A 9,215-nucleotide genomic window follows, 5' to 3' on the forward strand; every position below is an offset into this window, starting at 1 on the left:
CTCATCTCTAAAAATATATGTATTGGAACGAGATTATATTCCAAACCCTATTTATATATTCTATTGCGAAAATACTTAATCCGGTCCCTAAATATCATACTAACTGATCATAAAGTCTAATTCTAAGACTTTTGGCGCGCTTGCAAGCCAAAATATAATAAAGTACATTAAAAAAAATAATTAAAAAAACACCAAATTTTAGGCGGCAATTTTTTTACACTGTAACTAGCCAAAAAGGAAAAACCCTACGTTTTCTAAAAGGAAAAAAACGTACAAAGGAAATAAAAAGACACTTCCTCTGCTGGTCGCAACACAAGCTTCTCTACACGATCGATCTATTGAACAATATAAAATCGGTGTTCTTCTTCGCAGCGCTGTCTTCTTCATCAAAGTATTTCAATCGCAGCTGCTTTCAACTCTGTCTTCTTCATCAAAGAATTTCCATCCCAGCTCCTCAGCTCTGTCTTCTTCATCAAAGGATTTCCATCGCAGCTGCTTATCGAAGAGGTAAAACGTATAGTTGCTGCTTATAGCTGCTCGATCAGTGAAACAAATCTTACAAGTTTGCTTCCTCTTCTAATCAAGCTTTGGTTGTTTCGAGTTTCATAAATTGGATTGATAGATTTTCTTTGAAGTTACTCTTCTTCTTGTTCTTCCTGTTTTACAACACTAAAGAGGTTAAAAGTTTTAAAATATGATATGTTTTCTTATGTACAATCAGTAAAATATTATGGGGTTAAGTTTCTAACAGTGACTCCTTTTTGTTGACTGTTTATGTGTCTGAGGATCAAATTTTGTATATAGTGCATATTGTAATTGAAAAGTCTAATTATTTCGCCAACAACATATACTACTTTTCTGTCTTCGATATATCTTGATATTTTGCGAGCGAAATAGGAACTAGGCTTGTTACATGTAACTTTAAAAGTAAGATATACTTGCATAATTTTAATGTTTCTGTTATGAGTAGGGGAGGCGAGACTCACAAACAGATATATTTTATCTATCCATACCTTTTCCATATAACTTATTAAGCAGGAGAAATATGGACGTATGCTATTTGTTGCTCCGTCAAATTTAAAGAGGAAGCCTCATAATGAGTAGGAAGAGAAGTTCAGAAGTAGAAATTCACCAAAGACCATCCCTATTCATATCGTAAGTCTATATCATTGAGAATTGTGAGTTGTGACTGACCACCACTGAGGCAGTGACCTGCAACCTACCCAATTAGTTCATCTTTAGACAAATGATTTCAGTCAACCACTGATATAAGAAGGCTAACTGTGTTATGGATATATAGGAGCAAAAAAATATACATAGTTTTTCCTAACTGACTTGTAACATCTATTAATATTTTGATTTAATATTTGACTGACTAACTGTGTAACTTCAAGTCTTCAACTTTCCAGTGCTTATTTAATACTTGCATTGAACAGATGGATTACTACTTCTGCCTTGTTTATTTTGAAACTCGAACTAGAAACATAGTACAGTTGGACTGAAACTGAAATAGTGAATTTGTGACCTGATGTTGAGTTTTCACCTAGTTCTCATCTGTTCTAACTTTCGTAATTTTATTCATCTTTTTCTTATTTGTCTTTGCTTATGATGCTTAATTTGTAAGAGATTGAAAGTTAGCATAGTTTATTTGTTGAAGACCTGACAAACTACATAGAATTAAGGACTACTCTTGTGATTTTCAGGAGCAACCAGTCATCTATGAATCAACGCCTCTCAATCCCATATGTTAGACTCCATAAGACAGCCTTCTTCCTGTGACATACAGGAGAATAGTGGCAAATAACCATATGCCACTTTGATGTCAACACAAACTAAAACTATAGTGAGGATTGACCACTTAGTATCAAAAGGAAGCAATTTAACTGAAGTTATGAATAAAAGATTTTTAAGCTTCTTGTTGTAGACTTTTAGTTATGTACATGTATCAAAAATCGTCTTTTGCTACTTTTTTCTATATACAATCATACTTACTGATCAAGCCTTAATGTACACTGGATACAAGTTGTACAGGTTGGTGCGATGGTTCTTTTCGAACAAAAAAACAGAATGTTTTGCTTAAGAATTTGGTGGGGCTAACTCCATATGTCGTTCTAGTGATTATGTATTTCAGAAAGTACAAATTTTTTTATAGCTTGTAGCAATGACTATCGGATAAGATTTTCTTTTCTGATTACTCCTCTAGGTTGCAACATATAGTTCTGGTGGAAAATTTTCATTTCTAATTTTCTTAGTTCTTTCTTTATGTATTATTTAAAGATTCAAGTAAATGAACTATTTAGTACATTCTCTTTTCTGATTGTTTCTCAACGTTGTAACATTCTTTATCTTTCTTGAAAAATTGTATGTTCTCTTAAAGGTTATGGCACCTATCAAAAAGTGGATGGAACTTGTTAATAATCGTCTCGATGAAATCCACTTAGTTGGTGTGCAAAAGTTTTTGAATTATGCTTTTAAAAAAAACAGGAGAAGAATATGAAATACAATGTCCATGTGTCAAATGTTACAATACTACTTTAGGGACTCGTAAAATAGTTGAGACACATTTGATAGTACATGGAATAATTCACAACTATACTTTTTGGTATCACCATGGAGAACGTTTGGGTGAGCCATTGTCAGAATTAGAATCTGAATGTGAAGATACGTCTGAAGATGAAGATAATAATGAAGTAGAAGAATATGAGAGTGAAGATGAAGTAGAAGAATTGTTGAAAGATTTATATCCTAATCTTGATGGAGGAACTACAAATGCTGATTGTGATAATATTCTTGAGGAGGAACCGAATGCTGAAGCAAAAAAATTCTACAACCTATTGAAGGATTTTGAACTGCCATTATACATAAATTCAAAAGCTTCAAAGCTTTCTTCTTTGATCAAATTGCTTCACATAAAAAATATAGACCGTAGGAGTAATGCTTCATTTACCATGTTATTGAAAATGTTGAAAGACGAGTTGTTGCTTAATGGCGCCAATCTGCCAAACTCATATTATGGGGCAAAGAAGATCATTCAAGAACTCGGGCTTTCATACAACAAGATTGATGCTTGTACTAATGATTGCATGTTATACTGGAATGAGGATAGCTTACTTGATTCTTGCAAAGTTTGTGGTGCATCCAGATGGAAAATAAATACACATAGAGGGGAAACAAAGAATAAAAAAGGTAAAAGGATAGCGGTAAAGAGCCTACACTATTTTCCTTTAAAGCCTAGACTACAAAAGCTGTTTATGTCTACAAAGACATCTTCTCTAATGACATGACACAAGGATAAAAGAGTTGATGATGGAATAATGAGGCATCCGGCTGATTCAATGGCATGGAAATCATTTGATGAACTTCATCCTTCATTTGCTGCTGAGCCTCGTAATGTTCGACTTGGACTTGCTAGTGATGGATTTCAACCGCTTTGGAATTCAAAAACCTCACATAGCATTTGACCTGTTGTTCTTATTCCTTATAATTTACCACCTTGGCTGTGTATGAAGCAAGAAAACTTTATTTTGTCTATGCTTATTCCAGGTCCAAATGGTCCAGGAGATGCAATTGATACATATCTTCAGCCTTTAATAGAGAAATTGAAGGAGTTGTGGGAAGTTGGTATTGAGACCTATGATGCATCTACTAGAATAAATTTTAAATTGCGTGCTTCTTTATTGTAGACAATCAATGACTTTCCAGCATATGAAAATTTATTTGGATGGAGTACAAAAGGAAAAATGACATGCCCATGTTGCAATAAAGACCCTTCCTCAATTCGATTGATGAATGGTAAGAAGGAGTGTTTTATGGGTCATCGGCGTTATATTTCTAAAAACCACAAATGGAGAAATGATAAGGACTCATTTGATGGTACAATTGAGAAAAGGCCCCCACCAAAAATGTGTTCAGGTATTGAGATACTTAATCAAGTACAAGATCTTGAAGGGTTACAGTTGTCGAAGGATCCTAAGAAAAGAAAGAAGATATCACATGAAAATCGAAAGGATAACTAGAACAAAAAAAGTATCTTTTTTGAACTTTCATATTGGAAGTGTCTCTTGCTGCGACATAATTTGGATGTTATGCATATTGAAAAAAATATATGTGATAATATCATGGGGACAATCATGAATGTCAAAGGCAAGACCAAGGACACAATCAAAAATCGCTTAGACTTGCAAGAGATGAACATTAGGCCAGAATTGCACCCCATCCAAAATGGGGAGAAAATTGAAGTTCCAATAGCATGATACACATTGTCTCCAGAAGATAAGCACAAATTGTGCCTTTTCTTAAAGAATCTAAAGGTTCCTGATGGTTTTTCATCTAATATTTCTCAATGTGTGAACCTGAAAGATCACAAGATATCTGGATTAAAAAGCCATGATTGTCATGTTCTCTTGCAACATATACTTCCTCTTGCATGTTGTCAAAAGAAGTGTGTGAACCACTTATTGAATTATCTATATTTTTTAGTCTTCTTGGATCAAAGGAGTTGAAAATTTATAACTTGGAACATATTGAAGCGCAAATACCTATTAACTTTTTGTAAGGTAGAAAAGGTCTTACCTCCTTCATTTTTTGATGTGATGGAGTATTTATCTGTTCATTTAGCTACTGAAGCTAAGATTACTGGACAGATTCATTATCGGTGGATGTATCCTATGGAACGATGGTTATTTTTTTTGAAATCACTTATTGGTAATAGAGCATATCCTGAAGGTTGTATTGCATAGGGATACTTTGCACATGAATGTATGATACTATGTTCAATGTATCTGCATAAAGTTGACACAAGATTCAGTCGGCCCGAGCGAAATAATGATGGTGGTTTAAAACAATTAGATGGCGGTTTATCCATCTTTAGTCAACTTGGAAGAACTCTTGGAGCTAAAGAGCCATGTGATCTTAAAGCGGATGAATTAGAACAAGCACATGTATACATACTGAAGAATTGTGATGAAGTCTTACCATATCTTAAGTATGGAAAGTTCTTTCATATTATCTCATTTTTATTTCTTTTAAGGTAATTTCTTTTCTATATGGGGACTTATGGTTCAATTCAATTTTTTAGAGAGTTTGCACAAACTCATGAGAATGCTCGACAAAGTTGTCTGATGCAGAATGGAGCCGACAATTTATTGAATGGTTTAAAGATAGAGTAAGTGATACATAAATATAAAAATTGATATATCTAATATTATAATACTCATTCTAAAATATTCAATAAAATTTTGTTTATAGGTCGCACTATTGCATAAAGGAGATGATAGTTGTATCATGGAAGATCTACTCTCACTTTCATGCGGTCCCACAAAATATTCGACGCGTTCTAATGGTTACATTGTTAATGGATATAGATTTCATGTAGAAGAGCATGATAAAAAGTTAGGACTCAAAATTGTGGTGTTGTTATATTGGGTGAGAATGATGAAGATAGAGAGAACCTTGATTACTATGGAGTTTTAACAGATATAATTGAGTTGCAATTTGTCATGGATAGAAGAGTGGTTTTATTCAAATGTGATTGATTGGTTTGATGTGTATGATGAAGTAAAAGGAATTAAAAAGGATGAGTATGATTTTGTGAGTGTTAATCCCGACAGATTTTTGAAAACAAATGAGCCATTTGTTTTAGCGAATCAAGCATCTCAAGTATTTTATGCTAATGATAATTCCAACAAAGGTTGGCAAGTAGTGAGGAAGACTCAACCTCGTGATTCCTATGAGATTGTGGAACAAATGGAGGATGATATTGTAGAGTTAGGAAGTCCTTCACAAAAGAAAAGAAAAAGAACTAATGAGGTGAAGTATCTATTTATGAATCAATATATTCATTGTTAAACAGTATGATGACACCGTTTTTTTTATCAGTATATGTTTACTTTTTTCCATGTCCAAACTTTAACTTTTGACTATTTTTGCAGGTTCAAGATGAAACCATTGAAAACTGAAAATGAGGTCAGTTCGAATTTAAAGAGTACTATCAGATATACATTTGTCGCGCCTGGGGCTATAGGAAAGGGACGAGGACGAGGACTTAAATCTCTGGGTGAGAAAGGGAATACATCATCTAAGAGTTTGTTGCCTCAATCAAGTGATCTAGTTAAGAAGTACATCAAAGAAATTGAAACAAGTAAGATATTTTGTATTCTATTACTTCCGACCATAAGCAAAATATTTAATTCTATTGAAGAGATATTCTTTTCCTGCATTCTGTATTTTAACTTGGAGGAGGAGGTGTGAAATTTCAACCATTTCCGAACCTTTTGATTTTTATGATTAATTTTTACTTGGTGAGTGATTTTTAGCTGGTGAATTCTCCCTTGTCGCCCCTCTTTCACCTAATAACTGTGATATTATGTCACAGACATATCATTGACTTTGTCCACTTATTTGCTTCAGTTATTTGTTTTCAACTTTTTATAGTCAATGAAATGTTATCTTACTTACGAATGGAATTAGACCATGTGAATAAAGCTATGAGATTGATTTAAATAATGAAGAATATGACTGTCTTTTTTTTCAGGTTATACGGAGAAGGACAAAGGACGAGGACTTGAAAAGTATCAGATTTATAAGAACTCCATGGTTCCTGAGAAAGAGAACATCCAAAATAATTTTTCATTTCCTACATCTGCTATGAAAGTTGAGAAATGCACTCAAGAAGTTGAAACAAGTAAGATATTTTTGATTATGAGGCCGACTTTCTTGTAGTTAATGTCTATCATTTTCGATGAAAAATGTCTGAACCTATTGATTTAATTGTGTTGAAGATAAATGTCTTTTCCTAATTTTTTTTGTTTGGACTTCTCCACTGTTGATCCATACAACTACTATCAAACATTTTAAACCAACTAGCACAATAAATTGCAGAATATACTTCACTGCACAAAGATGTATTTTTTTTAAAAATCAGTTAGATTTTCAATTTTTTTGATGAACTACTATATTACATTTAGCGCGTCCAGCTGCTACAAGAAAGGGACTAGAGAAAAGATCTGGATCTTTGAGCTCACCTTTAGAAATTTCTGAATCTGAGGTGGGATCTTTTAACAAGAGTGTTGGTTGTGCTAATCAACGTATGCAAACTCTTTCTAAAAGCACAAAATCGAGTTCTACCTCTTCCTCTTGTCAAGAAATAAGAAAAATGAAAAATATTGTTCTTAAGAAAGATGGTATGCAGACCAATGTTTCATTGTCTCCTTCTATTAATCAAGTCATGAAGCACTCTCAAACAACTGAAAACGGTATGATATCTTAAATTCATATATTATTATGTTTTTGAATTGAGTTTGATTTCTATAGTTATTATTATATTATGCAACTTTAGGTTCATCTAATCCTACAAAGGTAAAAAAAGTTCGAGGAAGCAACATGTGCAAAGAAGTTGCTTCACTTGAAATTGGACAAAAGCTGAAAGTAACCTTTTACAATAATCGAACGGTTGGAGCAAATAGCAATCTGTTTTCGAGGCATTTGGGTAAAATTGTTCGTGATCGTAATATTTTTCCCTTGGGAGTATCATCGTGGCATGATATTAAGCAAGAAAAGTTGAATCATATGTGGGCGGCTGTTGAGGTAATAAATATACACATGATTTATATTATTTACTACCTGATATGTCGTGTGTTCTTGTCCATATAGCTAATGTTTTTTATCTTAGAATTCTATCTAAAGTAGCTCGTATCGATATTCATTTATAATAGATAAATAGTCTATAATCAAGTACCTTAGAGTGTTTTTATAATCTCAGAGCAAAGTTGTTCAGAAACATAGATCAAGTTTGAAGATGATAACTCAACTTATCATGTTTTGATTGTTGTAGCATAAATTTGAGAATGTTGATATGAATGATCATCGTGATCATATCTTGGGATGGATGAATGAGTTATGGAATAAATGGAGAGGACACTTGCATGCAAAATATGTGAAGGACAAGCCACTTCAACAGTTTCTTAAGAATGTCCCAAGGGGAGTAGACAAAAAAGATGGGAATGGTTAGTGAAAGAGCACTTTGCTTATGAAAGTTTTCAGGTATGCCTACTGAATTAGTAGTTTACTTTGCTAACTTCTCTATTCTGGAGTTTGCTTTCTCTTTTGGTACATAACCGTTTTGTCAATTGCGGAGCCCTATTTAGAGAGTATATCTGATCCGCAATTGTATTAGCTTTTCTATGGTCTATTATATTCATTTATCCTCCTAGAATGCAACTCTTTGTTAAATAAATACTGGCAAGGAGTAGAAGGAATGAAACAAACCGAGCTAAATTGAAGATGCTTCATCATATTGGTAGCAAGCCTATTAGAGATTATCTATCAAAAGGAAATATCATAAAATTAATTTTTCCGAAATAGACTTTTTACAAGGTGTGTGTTATTTGACATGTTTGACTTTGATGTAAAGGGAGGAAAAGATGGAAATCCACCAGAAGTGGCAACTATTTTCTTTGAGACGCGTAAAAAAAAAACAAGCTTGTTGAACCTGAAGCAATTGAAAAACATGTGCGTTTGGTAAACTTAATATATTAATTACTTCAAAATGATGTGTTATGATTAAAAATATTCTTTGACATATACTATGGGCTCAACTCAAGGAAATGGTTCAAGCAGATCCATCTCTACCTATTATAGAGATTGTTGAAAAATGTTGTGGACCTCAAACTCTTAGCCATGTATTTGGACTAGGAGGTGGATTAAAGGCAAAAGACTTGAAAGGTGGAACTTCTTCAAAGGCTGAATTATTGTCCGCGCTACGTTCAACTCGAGAGGATATCAAATGAAAAAAAATTCTTGAATGAGGAAAACAAATCTTTGAATGATCGCTTGTCTACCATAGAAGATAAGATGAAAGATATAATGAATATGAAAGAATTCTTCGTTGCTCAGCAGTCACATGTCCCACCGACAACATCAGTTTCAACCGAATGAGCACTGCCTATTCAGTTAACCAAGTAAGTGACAATATACCTGACTTATAAATATTTTTTCTTTAGAATTAGTTGTTGTAGAGATGTGATCTGTTTTTGATTATCCGCATAACTTTTTTTAATAGTGAAAGGCTTGGTTTTTCATTTTCTGCATAACGGCGCAAACATTGTTTTTAAATTTTCTGCGTTCCTGCAACACTGCTGCCACCTTCTCTGTTTTACCATATTTTGCCTGATTATTGTTCATCCTGCTCGTCTCTTAAGATATTCTTTATGCACTGC

At 33.4% G+C, this 9,215-nt stretch overlaps 1 pseudogene; it reads left to right on the forward strand.

Moving 5' to 3' along the window:
• The first annotated feature begins 251 nt into the window (after window positions 1–251).
• LOC107003363 lies at window positions 252–8,874 on the forward strand (annotated as a pseudogene).
• The last annotated feature ends 341 nt before the right edge of the window (window positions 8,875–9,215 follow it).

The sequence above is a fragment of the Solanum pennellii genome, chromosome 11, assembly GCF_001406875.1.
Source record: "Solanum pennellii chromosome 11, SPENNV200".
Classification (NCBI taxonomy): Eukaryota; Viridiplantae; Streptophyta; class Magnoliopsida; order Solanales; family Solanaceae; genus Solanum; species Solanum pennellii.